General features: G+C 40.8%; 1 long non-coding RNA gene across 2 annotated transcripts in view; it reads left to right on the top strand.

Moving 5' to 3' along the window:
• LOC144466968 (uncharacterized) overlaps positions 1–19,472 on the top strand; it is a 130,678-nt gene extending 111,206 nt beyond the window's left edge. For both annotated transcript variants that reach the window (XR_013493361.1, XR_013493362.1), the window contains 2 exons: positions 11,356–11,483; positions 12,095–19,472. This is a non-coding gene — a long non-coding RNA (uncharacterized LOC144466968). The remainder of the gene's footprint in view (positions 1–11,355; positions 11,484–12,094) is intronic.
• Positions 19,473–20,964: the final 1,492 nt, after the last annotated feature.

Below are 20,964 nucleotides of genomic sequence, written 5' to 3'. Positions count from 1 at the left end.
CAACACAGCGATTGCCCCTATTTATACTGCTACAGCCTCAGGGGGCGTGTTTGTAGCAGGGATAGCTCCGTTATGTAATGCAGCTATGATTTAAGGCCCGCCCATTAAATCCAGAACACAGAAACCTAGAAACACTGTTTGTGAAGCCTAGCTCCACAATTCAATTGTAAATGGTTGAAAGGCTTTTTTACACATTTTGAGGAATACTTTTATCTCTTTAATGTGTTTATAAGAAAATAGCAGAATTTGCTTTACACTGACTTTAACAAGGGAGTTAGCAATGTAGCTTGGTCCCAGCCCATGTAGGGCTTTGTATACGAGGAGGAGGAGCTTAAAATCAATTCTAAATGTAACAAGAGGTCAGTGCAGAACAGCTCAGACTGGCCTATTGTGCTCTCTCCTCTTGATTCTGGTTGGGAGTAATGTCTCAGTATAATATAACTGTTTTTTGGGCCTAAAAAGCTAAACAACCACTGGAAAAACAGAAACAGGTTGCTACAAAACACCTACGTTTGTAGCCTAAAAAGTTGCTGGAAACACAGCAACAGCTTGCTGAATCAAAGCAAGGCGTTTTCTTTTTTTGGTCTACATTGGTCAGCTGCTTGACAGGCATCTCACCTATGTATCACTCCATCCCCCATCCCCTCAGCCTAGGTGTTATGTCACTTTACAAATGTTGATAAGATACTACAAATGTAATGGATTTGTGGTTTGCAGAAACGTACATTGCCAACACTTTCCCCTGGCGACCGGGCTGCTGACACTGCGGTGTTCCTTTATATCTCGTCTCCACTGACACCATTTTGTGTCAAGCCTCCACTGTTATAAATTGGGGTTTAATCTCAACTTGTGGCCTCCAGAGATTTCGCCACAGAAGTGATCCTTGACTGTAGCACCTCGAGCATCAGTCATCATCACAGAGGATTATGTGACTGTTGGTCTAATACGGAGCAATATCAATATCACAGTTTGCACTACATCTGCCTCGCACGGAATTTAACAAGATACAAGATACTCTGATGATTGCCTTTTCCCTCAGAGACTCTAAACTGAGTTACATTTTAATCTTCTGTTGAATCTAAGCACTATGACTTACAGTGTCTAAATTAAATGAAGTGGTCTGCTCCTTCAAAATTGACACGGTGAAGCAGATCTGGTAGAGGAGTAATTGTGGGAAATTAAAGTTGTGCTCTGTGCATTGTGGTGTTCACTGTGCCTAAAAGAAATGTAATTACTCACGCTGTACTGTACAAACACAGCGACGTCTGGCCGGCTGTGGCCTGTAGGGCAGCAACAGTTTGGTCACATTTAAACCACGGTTGACAATTACCCATAATTCCACCATAGCTGCTCCTGAGGGACTTAGACTGAACTCAACCACAGCAGCTTTTTATCACAGACAAACAATTATTAAATTGGGTATAATGCCATAATGGCAGGCTGGTTGTTTGCTCATACTTGTTAATCTGGCCGCAAACGGTTTGTTTGTGTTCCCTTAATCCTTTGACAACAAGCCGGTGATGATGGTAATCAGCCTTAATTGTGAATTTGATGTGAATTTTGAAATTAAGGCCGAGAGTAAGCTCAGAAGAGCTCACAGCTTGGGCCATATCCGAATAAGTCTGATTGTTATTGATTGGCTTTAAGCGTTGCGTGATTGTGTTGTGAGATACTTCTGTACCATGGTGACACACACACACACACACACACACACACACACACAAACACACCAAAGACAATGTTGTCAGATGAAATGTTAATCACTCCCTTTCGGGGGAGGACTTGAGAAGTAAACAGGGCTTATATAAATGTTCTCGTGCACTTCAGTACATGTGAGCATTTGTAAATAGGACAACAAGGAGATAAGCTCAAATAAATGCATGTTCCTTGTCCTCTTTTTGTCTTCGCACAACTGTAGCCAGTCATGGAAAACATGCAGAGGACAGAGAAGGCATTTCGCTTGCCAAACACACACATACACACACACACACACACACGCCGAAACACACACACTTGCAGTTTTACCGCAGCCTGTGTAGAGGTCTCAGAGACAGGAGGAGTGTGATGATGGATGTGTTGTATCTACTTGCTCCAGACAGCCGGTCCGCAGTGTGGACAGAGGGACGGGGAAGGCCATCGGTCAACACACACTTTAGCCCCTATTTTAACTTGTGTGTGTGTGTGTGTGTGTGTGAGTGTGTCATTGCACATCCTGGCTGTCGTCCTGTCTTTTTCTCTGACCACGGTTCCTCTGGTGGAGCTTCCTCCCTTCCCATCTGCCCCGGCACCGCCTTTTTTGTCCCTCGGCTTGCCGTACTGACAGGCGGAGTTGCCACGGTGATGGATGACTGTGCGCTTAGTTTCAGTGTCAGAGTCCTGCACCTCTGCTACCTGCCGTGTGGGTCCCTGTCAAAGACTTCCTGTCGGGTCAGCTATACTCTGTCTGTTCTCCCCCTCCTCCCCCGATCCCCCCTCTCTTTTTATCCTGCTCTTCATCTTCATCTTCCAGTTCTCCTTTATTTAGCTCACTACTGGGACCGATTTCAGAAGTTGAAGCAGAGTGTAAAATTTCCTAGAAATAGGTTGTCAACCTGATAACTTTTGAGGATCATCAGAACAAAGAAACTGATTGAAGAGACACCTAAACGCTCTCCGCACGTCACTCATAGCAATTCTCCCACAATCAGTTAGATTGGTCGAGTCTATTAAGAGTTTAGACACAAAGCATGTTAATGAATGCGTTTTCCTTAATGAGCTGCATGATGTGAAGTCAGTGCTCCCTCCTCTGCCAATAAATCGTGCACGTTAGTGTGCGAATGTCTGTGTGTGATGGAGCGAGCGCACCTGCATTTGTCAATGTGTGGTCGCGTGTTCATTATACAGCGGGCTTCCTTAAGAGCGACCCCGGTTTTACGCCACGCATTTTAAACGCTGGCCCTTTGAAATGAGGTCCATAAGCAAAGCACTCATGAGCTTTGTCTGTGAATGTAATTAGCCAATTAGTCTGTTCTTTATTAGAGACCAGCAGCAGCCATGCGTCTCTGCTACCAGGGACTAGTTAGTGTGTTCTAATGAGCCTTTAGCTTCCAACCAGAAGCCCTGTCAAGCATTATTAATAAAGAGGCTATTTGTGCAGGCCTTCCAGTTTAAACACTGTTAATACCAGAGAGCCATGCTTATTAAGATTTATCTGCAAGATTCATGCACAAGGTTGCACTGTGAAACCAGATTAAAGGCAGGTGAAAAGGAAACTCTTGCACTGAGTTAGCTTAGTTTTTATTATTCAGAATCCAACATGCCTGCATATGTGTTGTTATATCCTCTACTGTGATATCCTGTACCACCTCCACAATATAACGAGCAGAGATATGTTTTCCGCAACATCTACTACAAATGTCCTTGGGCTGTTTTACAATTACATTCATATTATACCCACATTTTCTCAAACCTTTGTATTACACTATTAAACTGTCAGTGGGAACAAGGAAGAGCCGAGACATGTGGAATTACTTATTCTTTATGTGGCAAAGAGGGGAATATATTTAGGATTCAATTCTCCGTGCAGGAGCATTGCACTGTAATCATAACGGACTTGATATGCTAATAACAAAAGCAATTTGTGACAGGTTAGTTTTAGAGTAATTGGTGTAGGATTTCTCTGAGCTTTGAATTGATCAAAGAGACAGTGGATGAATAAAGACGTAGAAACTGCCGTCACCACGCTTGAAGGGGAGCTTTGAAAATGATTTAAAACACCTGCACCGAGCACAATATTACCACCTCTACCACAAACAGGACTGCATGTTTACATGTGTCAGTGAGACAGCTAATATCAGCATATCTCTGAATATAACATCCATCACTGGTATCACAAACCCATCCGAGTGTTTGGACAGGATAAACACATCAGTCAGAAGAAAGAATAACTGAATTCTGAGTAAAATAACAATAACAATGTAACTCAATATAATGTATCTTAATTAGTAAGGGATTTCATGTTTTAACAATAGTGCAGGTGCTTAAGTGGGAGATTTTGCAGCACGTGGAATTGCTTATTTACGGTGTTTCAAACTAAATTATTATTATTAAAATTCTACCTGCTGGAAACATTTCAGATTTGATTGCTTAATTGACAGATACAAAAACAAAACAAAACAGTTGAATGCATGAAGAACATACCCATTACACTGCTGTAGAATTCTTGGTTTTTCCAGTATAGCCTCCTGTCATCAGGGGCAGGATGCAGGCAGGATGCACTAGAGCAGCTTCGGCTGAGTGAAGAAGACATTTAGAAGACATTTTTTATGTACTGTAACAATAACATGGCTGGGCAAGGGTGGGACTTGATGTCCTTGCCCTTGCCACCACCAACCTTCCCCTGAGAGGATCTGGGAGCCCGGTCTCACTCTGAACTTGTTGAAATCCGGTGCTTGGGCAGTGACTTGCAGCGTCAGAAACCAACAAAGAAAGGCATCCTTTAAAGTCAGCATGATGCGCGGCCGGTTGCCATCTTACTATATAATGACGAAAACTCTGTCTGTGGATGTGTGGGTGTGGGTGTGTCTGTGTGTCTGTTCCATGTTTTTCTCCTCACTGACTTGGTCAATCCATGAGAAATTTGGCACAGTGGTAGAGGGTCATGGGAGGATGCAAATGAAGCAATATTACATCAATTGGCCAAAGGGGGGCGCTATAGCAACCGATTAAAAAATGGCAAACTTTGAATGGGCATATCTCATGCCCCGTATGTCATAGAGACATGAAACTTTGCACAGAGATGCCTCTCCTCATGAGGAACAAATTTGCCTCAAGAACCCATAACTTCCAGTTATATAGATTTTCCGCCATTTTGAATTTTTTGAAAACCACTTGAAATCGATCTCTTCCTAGGAAGTTTGACTGATCTGCATGAAACTCGGTGAACATAATCTAGGGACCAATATCTAAAGTTCCCTCTTGGCAAAAGTTGGAAAACTTACTAAAACTGAGCTTCTATAAGGCAATGAATATTGCGGAGGGCGTGGCTCATCACATAAAGGTGTATAACATCTCAAGGGTTTCACCGATCACCACGCAACTTTGTAGGCATATGACCACACATAATCTGAGGGGACCCCTCCATTATTGACCCCATCAAACAAAATGGGGGCGCTAGAGAGCTAATTTCTTATCTAGGCCTAACCGCCATATCGATTTCTACTAAACTTGGTAGATATGTAGAACAGGACGCCTCAAGGTGACTGGAGAAATTTAAGTCTAATTGGCAACTGGGTGGCGCTATAACAACAGAAAAATGCTTAAAAATGGCTAAAATGCAACCGAACACTGTGGCTCCCCCTGTGGCCGAATGTTTAACCTCAACTACTAATGTATAGTTTTAGCCCACTAACTATCCCACTATTGGCAATGGTACTGTACTTTCAATAAAGCAACTGTACTATCAAATTCACAAAAACTCTGTCTGAATACATTGCTCTTCTTAATGGGTTCAGTTGACTATTTAATCTGCAATTTCCTATGACCTGTATCCCAAACACACACCATGTGAAACTGTACGTGGGCAACTGTGCACTCAATGGATATGGACTAGTTATAGTTTAACAGTGCCTGGTAGTGTCAGGGGGAAACGTGGCAGGACAAGGATGAAAGTTAAAGCGACAAAAGTCAGAGTGGGGTGGGCAGGAGGGGTGGTGGATGGATCCAACAAACATCGACTTTCACAAGATTCTAAAGACAAACTCTGTTCTTTTTCCCTAACCCTAACCATGTGTGTTTGTTGTTGAAGGGAAAAAACATCAATTCACGCTGTTGTGCCAACCTAGTGTGTTTATTTTGAAAGACTGTATGTAAACTGTAAATTACCTGTGAAAACTGAAGTATATCTTGAAAGAAGACAATGCATGTAACAGGCAGAACTTGAAATGGTGTCCCAGAATGTCAACAACCAAAGCACCGAAGGTACCTTGCATGTGAACGTGGAAAGTCCATGTCCAAAATGTCAATATGTGACGAGGTCGGAATGAGAATGTGTTGGATCCAGTGGTTGCCGTTGCTAGCACTGTCGTTAGCTGAAATAAAAATTAACTTAGACGGCTAAAAGCCGTTAGAAAGGCAGACACACAGCTCACCTCAACGTGTTAGCTTGTTCCATATGGCACAAACAGGTAAACGTCGGCCACAACACAAAAACACCCTCCTGAACAATTGTAAGATTTCTAAACGGAATACAAAATTCAAAAATCTTGTCACCAGATCCCAATGTTCGGTGACTAACTTGACAGCTCTGTCGAAGCACAGTTAACTGAAAAGCCAGGTGTCACGACAGCTGAAAAGCTCTGATGATCCTCACAGCAAAGCAAGGGAGAATGATAGGCAGGATGCTGCAGGCGTTTATTAAGGGGGATGTTCTTGGAGCTTCCATGATTGTTCATGCTTGAAGGCACTTCCCATAGTGAGATACTGAGCAAGGTTTGAAAGAGATCTGATGATAGTCAAGGACTGAAACAATTTCTGCTGTTTTTATTCACTCTTTATCATTTTTTGCACTTTGAGCACCTTTGTTGTGCATGGACGTCTTAAATAAGTTGACTATTTTTGCACTGATCTTAGCCTGTGGACATTTTTGTGGCTTTCTAGCTCAGTTACATTGGTGTGCAGGTTTCTCCTGTCTGTTGTACAGACACACCCAAGACAAACTTTTTTGTTGCCCTAAGTAGGCGCAGTTTCACAGCAGCCCAAAGACTCTGCAATAATAAAACAAACAAAGAAAATGAGAAGAAGAATTGTTTTTAGCATCTTGGATTGGACCTCTCTGGGGACTGCTGAATGTATATCTGGATTTTACTTAAAAAAAAAAAAAAAAAAAAAAAAAAACCCAACAGGTAAGTCAGATGAAACTTTTGTGGCACTCTCTGTCACTGCTGTATATGATTAATTTAAAAACTTTTATGTTTTATCTAAATCACACTATTTTAAAAATCTCATTATTTGGCAGTGGACACATTGGAAACACATAAATTCTGAGGTTTCTGTCAGTATTTTTTGTGCTTGCATGATAAAACTCCTTGAGATAGTATTCCAAATAAATGACATATTTATCTAAATCTGCTCAGCTCCACTGGCACAAGTGTCATTGAACAGGCCCCGTCTTCGGTTCTAGCAAATTGTGCGCAAAGAATTATGGGTACTTTTTACCTGCTGAGGATAAATTCTCTGGATGAAGGACTCTGTCCTCGGTAGAATTTGAAGGATACTTGACATTGGAACAGTCCTTTGGTGGGATTTAATGATGTAGCATCCTTGAAATTCAGCCATTTAAGGATCTTTCCTTGACCCTGAGAAACACCCAGTATGTCAAATGCAGTATGCCAAAAATACCATGATGTTCTACTGCATCTAGTCCAAATTTGGACTATTCTGACCCACAATCCTCTGCGCAGCGAAGGATATGTCACATTGACTGTAAGAAGTCCCAGTGATGGATGACAGTCTATTCAGATGAGTGATAACCAGTCATTAAGTAATAAATGGAATATTAATTACTTTATTGAATGAAATAATCCAATAATAATATATATATATATATACATTTGTATATTATATATATGATAATATAAATAAATATAACATACCAACAAAATACAGAAAAGCATATACAATCACAAAGCATCTTATAACAGTATCAAATTACAATTTCATCACATAGTAAATGGAGCTTTGAGAGGCATCAGGTTAAAGCCAGTATTAGTCACTCATGTTAAAATGCCCAACTCTACAGCAAAAATAAACATGCTTAAAGCCTGTTTAAAAAAAAAACGCTTTTGACTCTATAGCTAATTCCTCCTCTTCTTGACAACTGTACGGGGTTGACTTTTTATATAACTCACCTGTTTACATTTTATTAAAGCTTAAAGTCACGCATGATTAAGAGCGTGGCTGCTTTGAGTGACAGGCTGACTGCAAGGCGTCGCCTTACTCTATGAGTCAGATTCACTCCTCGCCTCTCACAGCTCCAACCTCTAGTCCAAGTATCGTCACTTCTGGCTCCAAAAAATCAAGATGGCGACAGCTGAAATGCCAAACCTGAGGCTTCAAAACAAAAGTCTGCACACCAGTGGGTGAAGTCAAGGTGGCTACGTCCATTATTATATGCAGTCTTTGCTTTTGACCAACTTGTGTCTACATTTTAGCAAATATTAGTTTTAGGTTTATAATATATCATACACACAAGATCAGACTTTCTTCTACAGTGCTCTGGCAAATATCCACCTCTATTTATATACAGTAGCAGCACTAGCTACATCCGTTCTCCACCCACACAGCACTGGGATCAGCTGGTCATGTTACTGTTACAATACTAATGCTGACTGCTGAGAATTTGTTGGTATTTGTGTTTTGTTATGTTTGTATTTAACAATATGATACAACAAACTGAGTGTGGCCCTTCGAAATGTGTGCTCATACAATATTTCTTCATCCAAGACACAGAGTCTCAGCAAAGAGTCATTTGGTTACATTACACACAGTCCACTCACAGCTTTGTCACAATGATTCTAAGATGACCAGGAAGTCACTGTGTGTAGAATTTCTATGAGATTAGACTTTGTATAACATGATTTAATCATTCAGATGGTGTAGGGCTCTACTTGTGGAAACATTGTAATGCAGTGTAGCTTTCAGCCCAAAGTGATGAAAAAATATCATTTTTGATGAGGATTTGGGGATGTTGTGTGTGATATGTTAAAATAAAATGGTAGCAAGCCCCAGAATCTTATTTTGCTGCTTTCCCCTTTTTGTCAGGAAACTCCTGGCCAAATTTCATTCTTGTATGACTATAAGACTACTCCAGTTAATTTGGCACTTTTTCACCCATTAAATTATGCTACTTTGACAGACATAGTTAGAAACCTTAGGTCCACTACCTGCTGCCTTGACACTCTGCCTACAAGCTTTTTTAAAGATGTTTTTAACTGCATAGCATCAGATATACAGATAGAATAAAAGAATTTCTGTCTAAACAAGATACAGAAAAACTTGTTTATGCTTTCATTTTCAGCAGGCTGGACTATTGTAACGGTGTCTTTACAGGCCTGAGTAAAAAATCAATCAGACAACTGCAGCTCGTCCAGAACGCTGCTGCCAGAGTCCTCACCAACACCAAGAGAGTGGAGCACATCACACCAGTGCTTAAATCACTGCACTGGCTTCCTGTGTGTCAAAGGATAGACTTTAAAATCTTGTTACTTGTCTATAAAGCACTAAATGGTCTCGGGCCTAAATACATCTCTGATATACTTGTATGTTATGAAGCATCCAGACCCCTCAGATCATCTGGAACAGATTTACTCAGTATTCCCAGGATCAAAACCAAACAAGGTGAAGCAGCCTTTAGTTTCTATGCTCCCCACCTGTGGAACAAACTTCCAGAATATCTGAGGTCGGCTGAAACTGTCAACTCATTTAAATCAGGGCTTAAAACATTACTATTTACTGCAGCTTACCAGTGAACTAGATGTGTAACTTATTGTTAATCTGTAGCTATTGTTTTTATATTTGTCTGCTGTTGGTTAGGGTTAGGGTTAGGGTTATGTTTGCTTTTTAAATGCATTTTCTGCACTGTTTTTCTTAGCTTTTGTTTTTAATGATCTATTGTTCCTTTAATGTTTTATCTTGGACTTGGCTCCCAGCCTACTATAAACTCCTGCACACTGTTGGATTCAGTCTGCCTCAGTGTCTTTTTGTGACGCACATGGGTTTACATTGGAGAAGAAAAGCCCGGTGTGTCTCATACAGAAGCTAAAAGGTGCATTGTGCGTCCATATTTTACGAGGGCTGCTGACCAAGTGGCAGCTTTTGATTCAATTCAATTCAATAGAATTTTATTTATCCTAAAGGAAATTCCTGTGTCAGAGACTGCTTCAAATTACAGAACACTAAGTACAGTAACCACAATTTAACGTTCACAACCAGTAACAACCAGTGGGTTCCCCGGGTCAGGGTCACTCACTGGGCCCAGTTTTAGAACAATAGAGTATTAAATATCTGGCAAAATATACAAATATACAAGATAGAAGTGTTTTCAAGGAGCAAAAGCAAAACTGGAGTAACAATAGGAGTATGATAAGTACAAGAGTTACTAAAACAGACTGCGCCTGATAATCAGTGTTATATTGAATATGATATAACAATCAGAAGTAGTATTGCACATGATTGAGAAAATGATACTGCACTACATTGACAAGTGATTGTGATAGTGAAGAAAAATATTGCACATGATACTAAAAAGTAGTCATGTGCATCATAGTGTCCTAATTCCTAATTTACAACCAGATGTTACGCAGCTCCCTCATACAAGGAGAAAACATAGGTGATCTGGACATTACTAGAATAATTACATCAAATAACAGACACTAAATGATATTAATATATTTTATTCCATTCTTTGTAACAGTGCAGCATCACCATCTCAACATAGCGTCATATGTGGGGTTTGATTTTGCCATCCTGCCATTCTGTCAGACTATTTGGTATTCCCATGCCATCTGACAGTAGCCGTCTGCCTGACTCCATGTGAATGCAGCATTTGTGTTGCTACCAAACCACAGTTACAGTCCTGGGTCACTTTCAGATGAGTAAACAAAAGTAGACTAGTGTAAATTAATTATTGTGCTAACACTCTGCAAGTTGATTGAAATGTTGGCTGCTTTAAGAAGAAGAGACCTGTGAAAAGCAGTGGTGTAGTGGTAGTGGATGAAATACAAGGTAGATGGGTAGGTTACCAAAGAGGAAGTGGGTATACTCTCCTTTTCAGCTGATAGGTGGGAATACTGTTAACTGCAAGAAAAAAAACATGTAGGTATGCTGCATACACCTGTGTATACTCTCTTGACTGGAGGTGCTGGACTGTGTTTTCAAGGAGCAAAAACAAAACCAGTGCCTGATGTCATGATGTCATGGGAGTGAGACCTGAGTGTACCATGAAGCGACAGATAGATCAGAGATTTTGTCTACTGTTTATACTGTGGTTGAGCCTGGTCTCACTCCCAAGTTCCCAAGTTTTCGAAATCCGGCACGTGGGCAGTGACTTGCGGCATCAGAAACCAACAAAAAAAAGGCATCCTATAATGTCGGCATGATACGTGACCGATTGCCATTATAGTTTAATGACGCCCAGAGGCGTCAGGGGTAAACGCGGCGGGACAAGGCCGAAAGTTAAGGCGGCGAAAGTCAGAGTGTGGCGGGGACGGGTCCAACAAACACCGACTTTCACCCGTGAGAGCGGTGTTCGGGTCCCGTAAGATTCTAAAGCTACATCCTGTTCTTTTTCCTAAACCTAACCACTTCCTTTTGTTGCAGAAATGTATCTTGAAAGAAGAGAACTTGACGCGGTGTCCCAGAACTGCAACAACCAACACACCCAGGGTACCTTGCACGTCGTATTTAGATGTGGAAAGTCCATGACAGATACGTCAATATGTGACAAGGTCAGAGTGAGAATGTGTTGTGTGGTTGCTACTCTACCTCTTGAATATCTCTGGTTGTGTTCGGCCCTTGTTGTGGGCCATGTTCCAAATCAATGAGCAGGACCACTTTATGGCTTTATGGATCAGTGTGATAAAATACCTTGATTTCTCATGTATTTAATTTGCTGGATTAGCTAAAATCAGATATGCATGTCTGTTTATTTTACCCATCAGCAGTTTCTTTATTGATTTCTTTTTCCAAAAATGTACTATATCAAAACATAAATTGATTCTGCAATGCATAATAACATTTACCTTGTAGAGTATTTTATTCACATCCCTAAACCATCTATCTTTAATTGTTTTATTGTTCAGTTTAAAATATTCCAGCTGGTTGGCTGCAGAGCTGTCAGTGTAGGTGAGCCGTATACGTCCATCCAATCCGACCACTCGAGTGGTGCCTGCATCATGCGGCACGAGTCTGCCAACTGTATGGAAATTCTGCATAACAGCAGTCAAGACCCCAGCTTATCTTTGACACACAACTGTGTAAACCACCTGGGACTCTTTACAGTCTGAAATGTGACTGCTGCCTCTCATTTTCTCTCCCCTCTCTCTCCCTCCCCCCACAGCCTCTCTCCACAACACAGGGATGAGTGATGCTGTCTCTGCCTCGTCTTTGACTGGCAGAATAAACACTGTTACCACAACAGCAATGCTGGGAGACAAACTACAAGCAACAACAGAGGTAGACAGACACACCACAACTGTGACAGTACACGGCATGAGAGATAAAGCTGTGACGGTGTTAGCGGAGATAGGTGTGTGCGTGTGTTTGAGCCCAGTGATGATAACAGAGTTAGGAGGCAGATATACAAGCGTGATAGTATAAGGAAAGATTCACATGAATATGACAGTACAGGAGGAGCTCTGGGTGGGGAAACTTTGAGCCATGATAGTTAGTAGAGGCTGTGACAGTGGAGACTGAAGGGTTGACTTGGAATAAAACCCTAACCATGGTTTGTGTTTTGCTTTGATACTGTTCTTGGCATATTATTATTTGAGGAGGATGGGATTGTGAGAGAGATCTTTAGAACACAGGAAGGTATGCTATTAGCACACCCAGCCACTCAGGAAAACAAAACCAGCATTAAAGAAACCTTTTAAGTCCCACCTTGCTCTTTGCTGCCTGTAATTAACACAAGAAAGAGAGATCGAGACACAAAGGTAAAGCAGGAAATGGGTAAACTGAGGCAGGGGGAGGGTGGCGAGGAAACAGGAGCGAAAGATGGAGATGAAACACTGGAGGCAAAGCGAGGTGTGAGCAGAAGGAAATTTGCACAGGAACAGTAAAGCATGCCAGAAAACACAGCACGGATAGAAAGACGAAAAGAAACAAACAAAAAACGTCAGGATAGAAAGGGAAGCAGCGAGCGGCTGCACAAACCAAGAGAGATAAAGAAAGATTGACAGGCCAAAAGGGAGACCACAGAGATGTACATACCACTGATATTGTCATTCTGTGCAGCAGCCCAGCTCCAATGTGCTGATTATGAGAGCATCATTTGAGACTGACAACCTTGTTCCTATAGTACAGCATGCCAAACATATTCCCAGCCCCCATCTTTCTCTCTCTCTCTCTCTCTCTCTCTCTCTCTCTCTCTCTCTCTCTCTGCGTTCTCCCCCTGAGCTCACACAATAGCCGTCTGATGAAGACTGAATGATTGGAGGGGGAACGAAGTGAAACGTGAAAGAATAACAGAAAAACACACACTTGGAGAGGCTGGTGATGGGGAGAGTGCAAAAAAAAAGAGAAGATAGAGAAAGAGTGGAGAGGAGAGGAGGTGTGGAGAACACAGGCTCAATGCAGCTGCAATTAAGGGAGCGATTTTGTGCCAGGGAATATGCTAATTCCTCCTTTGTGTGAGCAGTTGATTGGCCATTGCACTGCGCACCAGGCGGTGAGGGAAGGGGAAGCGGTGGGCTTGGACGCCTCTGCCTGGCACGGCGTCCATCACAGGCCTCATTTAGCTACACCATCACAGTGAGTGGCACCATAAAGGAAAAAAAAAAAGACACACTTTTGTCAGCTGTCTCTCCGTGCGTCGGCATGTACATCCAAGGGATGTAGGGAAGGAGATGCTAGCTCAATTAGCAAGCTCCAGAGACAGAGACCGGTACAAAGATACTCATTAATAGCCACGCATGACCTTTATGTACGAGCCGAGCCTCAATCCGCTGAAGACTGGTAGTAATTTTGGACCTGAGGGATTGTGGGAATATAGAAGGAGTTCAGGCTGCATGAGAAGCGACTGTTTTATTTCTGCTGCAGTTAGTTTAAAGACTAAACCAGGTGATATAACATGTTGCATTTTACAGATACATTTACAATCAGATGGTATGTTTTATCTCCGTATTAAATACGTTTAACAGGTATGGCAGGACGTGGCTGTTGCCTGTTAAAACATTAATTTCTATAAATATTATCGCTCACTTTACTGCTGTCGTAATCCAAATGACTCTCATGTATCACATCATCCTGGAGTCAGATCTAACATAAGCGCGATTAGGCTCATGTGCTCTATGATTCGTGGCCCGTCATGTTGCCAACACGTGTTGTCACTCAGCGCAGTACCTCCACATACAATTAGACACTCTTTGGAGACAAGTGCAGGCAAAGCATCACAAGGCAGCGTCAGCCTGTCAGCTGAGTGTGGCTGGTGATTAGCTCCCCTTGTGCAATTTGCACACCTGTCCCTATCATATTGCACAGCATGCACTCTAACAGTGAAATGATGGGGAAAGTGAGTTGCCATCCCTGATGCTGATCAAGCAGTCCTGGCTAATGATGTTCTTTATTCTTGCATATGCTCTGACCGTGAATCTGCTTAAAATGTTCTTCTCGTCTCCTCGGTCTCAGACATAATAGTTTTTTTAAGTTGAATTATGTAAAAATCTAACAGCTATAATTGCATTTAGAATACAAAAAGGCATTTCTACTAATCTATAACTAATCACTAACACAGGGAGCACAAGAAAAAGCACAATATAGAGAATTTAAGATAATTGACTAAAGCCAGATCCTGCTGCATTATGGGATGGATCAGGAGAGGCTGAATACGTCCGTTTCACCTCAGCATCACCCTACATACGTTACTTATTGTAATTATTATTTTCCTCTGTTGAGAAATTTGGTTGAAACATTTACATTTATTCAAGTCCGTCCCATTTATAACAATAAGAGCAAACCATTACAAACACCTCTTGGTTTAACTCAACAGCACCACAAACTGCATCCTCCAAAGTGACCGCTATGTTGAAGCACCACCTCCCTGACAAAACATTATACCCTTCAAGAAGTTAGGATTTATAGCAGGGCTGTTGCATTATACCAGGCAGCTGAGTGTATAATACATAAAGTAGAATGAGGACTATTACTCTTTTAACTTTTGATGTTGTAGGTCCATTTTGCTGATGATATGTTATGGAATTCTTTTATATTGTGGTATTGCTACTTTGACGCAAGTACAGCAAAGGATCTGAATAACTGAAAATTACATGTTGCAGTGTTAAAGGTCCATGTGATTTGGGGAGATATATTAGCAGAAATGAAATTAAAAATAGTAGTGTAGTGGTTAGAGCACTAGTCTTCCATGCAGAAGGTCCAGGACTCGAATCCTGCTGGGATCGACATCAGCAAAGGCATGCGGTCGCGAGAGGCTCCCACCGCCGAACCAAACGTGAGGATGCTTCAGGATAAGAAGGAACTCTGGAATCCGCCGCAGGCCGAGTACTGAAGACAATTAGAAGACCTCAAGTGTGATATTGCGTTTATACAACAGGTCAACAACAGCTTAAACTGCAATGCTGAGTAAGGAAATGTTAACAAAAGGTGTTGAAATAAATTATTTAAGTAGCCTTTGTTATGTAGCTCCGTGAAAACAAACATTTCCCCCAGTCTGTTGCCAGGCAATGCAGCACACATGCCAGGAACTCACAAGCTACTTTGTATTTACATTGATCTGCAACTGTGTAACTTCGTCCAGTTCGGCTGATGAAACGTTGGCAAACCTGGACGTTGGCACGGCCGGATTCAGCTTCCACTCTCCCTCATCCTCATCAGTACCTCATCAGATGATCATTGATAATTCCTGATCATGTTCGCTGTTCCTGATGACCACTCATAATTTAATTCAAATGTAATTTTGGGGAAAATATCCATCTTCTTGGTGTAACACTATAGTGTCAGTTTGCGTCAATGTAGCGAGTGTGACAGCTGGTTAATTAACAGTTGTATTTATATTTACCACACCTGTGAGCGGAGTGATTTTACTGTTACATGTTCCAGTGATGTTATACTCTATATCAGCACTCACTGAATGCCTGTCGTCCAATCAAATTACTCGGTCGAAACTAACTGTTGTATAATTGCCTATAGTGCATCAGTAGGATTGTTATTTTGGTTATGACGGATGTACGATAATTTCCCTCAAAATACGATAATTTTGAGTCTCTGGTACGATAATCCTACATTTCCCACCTGGCAACGCTGGCAGCTGTTTCTTCCAAGTCAGTCTGCAGCCAATCCTGACACAGAAGTGGACAAAACCTGATCACATTTTATGGTTGAAACTTATTTATTTCTGATTAATAACATTTGTAGTTTAATGTGGCAACAAATTTGACCAGTTTTAGCAACAGTAACAAGCTAAGACGCTGTTAATGAGAGAGTAGTCATTTGAAGACATAAGGAATTTATCATCAGCTCGTTGAAGGACATTGGGACTTTATTATCTTTGACAGTGTTAAGTTTTTTATAGTTATCGGGTCCTACTGATCCCAAACAGCTCGGAGAAATGAAAAATGTCATACACACTAGCCAGTAGGTGGCAGAATAGCCTGTCTGTGACCCCAACAGGACATAGAAAGAGGGGTGTTGTTCAATCTGGCTCATGGAGGTTAAAGCATGTACATGTGTGTATGGGCCCGGTGCTGCTACAGCTTGTATGTTTTTGCTCAGTCCTGCAGGTGAAGTTAATAAAACCACACTTTTCTGCACCGTTAATACGACCGCTACCTGGATGGTGTAACATTTAATCACCAGAAAATAAAAATCATTGTGTTTTTATTATGTTAGAATGAGCCAGTCATTTCTATATATGAAGTGGGTTCTCTTCCATGGAGTCTGCTGTGTTGCAGCGCCATGTTGAGGCCATTTGCATTTTTGCGTTTTCACATTGGCCACCGTAGTTCTCCTACATGCTTTGCACACAGGAGATGTTTCAGTTGGTTGAAATCTCCAACCTCAGCCACTAGATGCCGCTATATCCTACTAGGGATGTAATGATATGGAAAATTTCATATCTCGATTATAGTGACCAAATTATCACGGTAAACGATAATATCACGATATTTTTTCAAGCGCTGTAAAATGTCCAAAAAATAGATATATTGAAATAACTTCACTAAATCTTGTAACTTCCTTATCATACTAAAATGTTAACAGCCAAAATCTTATCATGGTCATCAAAATCATGGTCATGGAGATGAGCCAGCAGATTTGTAGTGTTGCTACCCTTCACAGCAACTTTCTTTCTGCATGTTCTGCACACAGGATAGTTGTCCTCCACCAGCTGTCCCTCGGCATTCTTCAGAAACCCAAAGTACGCCCAGACCTCAGACTTTGTGCGTTTAGTTGGGGGGAAAATGTCCTGAGTGCCACTATCACCACCTTCTGCCATGTTTTCATTCTTTGTGTTTACACATGCTACGCATTCACACAACGCCTGCATTGCGAGACTTGAATGAGGCTGTTATTACATGTCCTGATAATCCACCACGATAATGCAATTAATTTAAACATAAACAGTAATTCTTACTGTGTAAAAAATTAACCGAGATTTACCGTAATATCGCAAATCGTTACATCCCTGTATCCTACATGTTAGGCCTTTAAAACAAGTTTTCATTTTGTTGTCATGAACTGAATGAAATGAAACGTACGATTTCACAACAACAACAAAAAAAAACAAAGAAGCTTATACGTGAAGGAATGAACTACACCTTCCAACTAAATCATGGCACAGAGGGAAATGTGACTCTAACTCAATTTTTGAAATGTATTCTTTGGTGCTTTGAGCACCACAAGCTGAGTGCCATCTAGTTCCATTATATTGGAGAGAAGGCAGACATCTCTACGGCAGATATCTCCAACACTTGGCCACTCACACCAAAACAGTCTAGACCGTTAAATGAAATGTATTTTTAATTTTAGGGTGAACTGTCTCTTTAAGGTCTCAGAGCTTTAATAGTGTCTGTGGGTAAACAATCCACCAGCATTTTAAGAATGAGTTGGACGGTCAGAGCGGATTGAAAACATTGTATTAAATCTCGACACTGTGAAAATCTGACTACATAAGCTTATGTCTCAGGAATGCTCTCTCTCGGTCTCTTATTCTCCCTTTGTCTTTGAGTGATGATGTCAGAAACAGTCGGGTGGAGCAACCGACTCCATCACCATCTGGTCCCCAGAAGAGGGAGGCACAGCAGTGCTCTCACGATGCACACCCACTCACCAGCCCACAGGACACACACATACACACACAACTTTACTCCAAGTCAAAAGCCAAGATCCTGCAGTAGCACCTGCGTGAACACACACACGCCAACACACACACACACACACGCCAACACACATGCTGGTACCAATAGGAGCATTCACAAGCACACATACAGGGACATGCAGACTTTACCACCCACACTTTCTGCGACGTGAGGTCCATCTGCTCACTGTACCTCTCTCTCTCCGTGGATTTAGATGGCAGAGTTCAATATGTGGTACGACTTACTGTGAGACACTACAGATGAAACTGTTTTTTCATGCACTGCAATTTTGGGCTGTTTTGCTTTGCCTTCTTTCAGACTAGTGGAAATAAAATGTCCAGAATTCACATTTAGCTGCTTATTTCAGTTCAGATTTCTGCTCTGGAAATGTGCCCAAAAAGTGCATATTTAATTAGATAATGCCTCATTTTGCATATTCAAACATTAAAATTTCAAAAAACATGTGATACAAAAAATAATTGGCTTAATGTAAGTAATCAACTGGGGAAGTTTCATGGTGATATTTATTGGTTAAAAATTTTACCCTATTCGCCTTCAATGTCTCTCTTCGACAGCTTGCTGTACATCACAGGTGTCATTGATACCCACCACTAGAGCCCAGCCAATACACTGGCCCCGCCTAAACGATTGGCTGATTTTAGTTTATTTCACATTTAGCCTTTACCTAGCTCTGACTTTCCACCTTCAGGTCTGAAACTCTTTCTTTTTATGCTTCACGCTGCCAAAATTCGTTTAAAATCTTGTTTGATTTTATGATGTATAGTTTTACAATTCCATGATCTTATAACTTTTTATGATTTATTTCATCATATTACTTTTTAAAAAATGATTTCTGATGATGGAGAAAGAAAGTGCCACTACTGGGAGGTAGTAGATTCTGGGGCAGCTGTGGCCTGTGCCCGGCACAGACAGTACGTGCAGTGAGGTTAATTCTTGAGAAGACATTCAGTTAATCGATGTCTGTTGGCGAGTCTGTGCCCGTTGGCAATTATAGGCTCTGATTGTTAATGACATCTGAAGGCCTAAAAGGTAACACAAGAAGAAATACAACATGAGATTTCGTTAAATAGGACCGCAAATCACCACGACTTTAAGATAAAAACTGTAGAATCAGTTAATCTGTGTTTTTAAATTGTTTTTAAATGTCCTTTTATGTTGAATTGCCTGTTTTACATCCATTATGTATATTTTCATGTGAAGCGCCCAGTGCTTATGATATCCTTATGTCCTTAATGTATTATATTTCTTGTATTAAAAGTGCTATACGTATAAATAATGTTACTCCTTCTTCTTCTTCTTCTTCTTCTTCTTCTCATTATTATTATTGTTATTATTATTATATATAATGGTATCTGTAAATATGTAGCAACAACGAAATGAGTCACAGAAATCCACCATACAATGACAGAAAATTAATCTGCAAATGATTTGGTTATAAATAATTTTTTCTGGATTCATTGGATCTAGATTCTCACTTGGTGAAGCTGAGTATCTTTTGTTTTTGTCAAGCATTTTGACATTAGCTTGAGTTTAAGTAAATTGTTACAGACATTTTTATGGAGCTACATTTGTTTCTTTATTATTCAATCAAATTGAGTAGGTTTTGCAATTAAAAAAAAAGAGATTTGAGAGTGAAATTATCAATATTGCAGTCAAAAATATTTTATTGCAAGTAAAAAATGATTGATTAAAAAATGCAAATCCAAAAGTTTTGTTTGCGAGTCATTTTTTCCCGTTTGCATGTCAAAAAGTTTTGCGAGTAAAAAGTTGAACCTGGTGGGCGGGGCCTAAACTGAAAGCTGTAAGGCACCTCTCGGAATGACAGCTTGCAAAGCAACATGGGAGTTCTGTAGTTCATGGGGAATTCAGTACGGGAGCTGTGGCGAACATCAATAAGCAGGTATGTTTATACATAACTAATAATAGCAAGAATGTTTTATTTGAACTGGTGCATATAGATTGCTTTTGTTTAGCCAAGGCAGAACTATTCGACGGCGTAACGGTCAGTACGGTTGATGCCCCAGGGTGTAGCAGTAATGCCGACTGTCGAGTGTTTCCAGTGGGAGAGAGGGAATCATGGGTGTAGCACACTCTGTATGGAGCCACATCAAACCCACCAATAGAAACTCTTCTCTCATCCATCGGTGTAGGCCCGCCCATTAAGTGCAGTTGAACTTGCAAGCAAGGAGTACTGATTTATAAGCAAAATCATCATACGTTTTTACTTACAAACTTGATTTTTGATTGCAGTTCAAGAAATATGCTCTCAAAACAGTTTTATATGATTGCAACAAAAAGACACAAAAATACCTCCATACGTTTTTAGCTATTTTCTGATTTTGAAGATAATTTATTACAAATTAATCAATAACAAAGATAGTCATCAGATTAATAAATTGTTGAAAATAGTGGTAAAAGAAATCACATTTCGCAGCAATATTCAGAAACATCTGCACCATTTTCATGGATTATGCTCCACACAGCGCTGACAACTTTATTCTCTATGTGTAAAATTCCCTGCTCAGTACATATTATAACAGTTGAAATTGTAAAATGTACCTTTATGTCATAGCTGTGTTGCGTAGATATGTGAGACAAAATGTCCTCAGACCTCATGTTGAGTTAGTTGGGTGGCATTCAGGCTACAAACAGATGCCTGTTGCTGAGCTCATGTTTCCTTTTCCCTCTTAAGTGTGACGTTTGGTTACGTGTGGCCTCTATTTTGTTCATGTATGATAAGAGAGTAGCCATACAATCAGGCTTAGTAAGGTTGATGTGTATGTTTGTGATAAAAGACAAGCATTGTGGAAATCTTCTACGCTCTCCAAGCTACCTCAACTAGAAAACATGGACACAAACTGTTAGTCACGATTCTTTA

This window comes from Epinephelus lanceolatus, chromosome 15 (genome assembly GCF_041903045.1).
Source record: "Epinephelus lanceolatus isolate andai-2023 chromosome 15, ASM4190304v1, whole genome shotgun sequence".
Lineage (NCBI taxonomy): Eukaryota > Metazoa > Chordata > Actinopteri > Perciformes > Serranidae > Epinephelus > Epinephelus lanceolatus.
The sequence above is the reverse complement of the archived record's forward strand: the minus strand, read 5'-3'. Positions and strand labels throughout refer to the sequence as shown.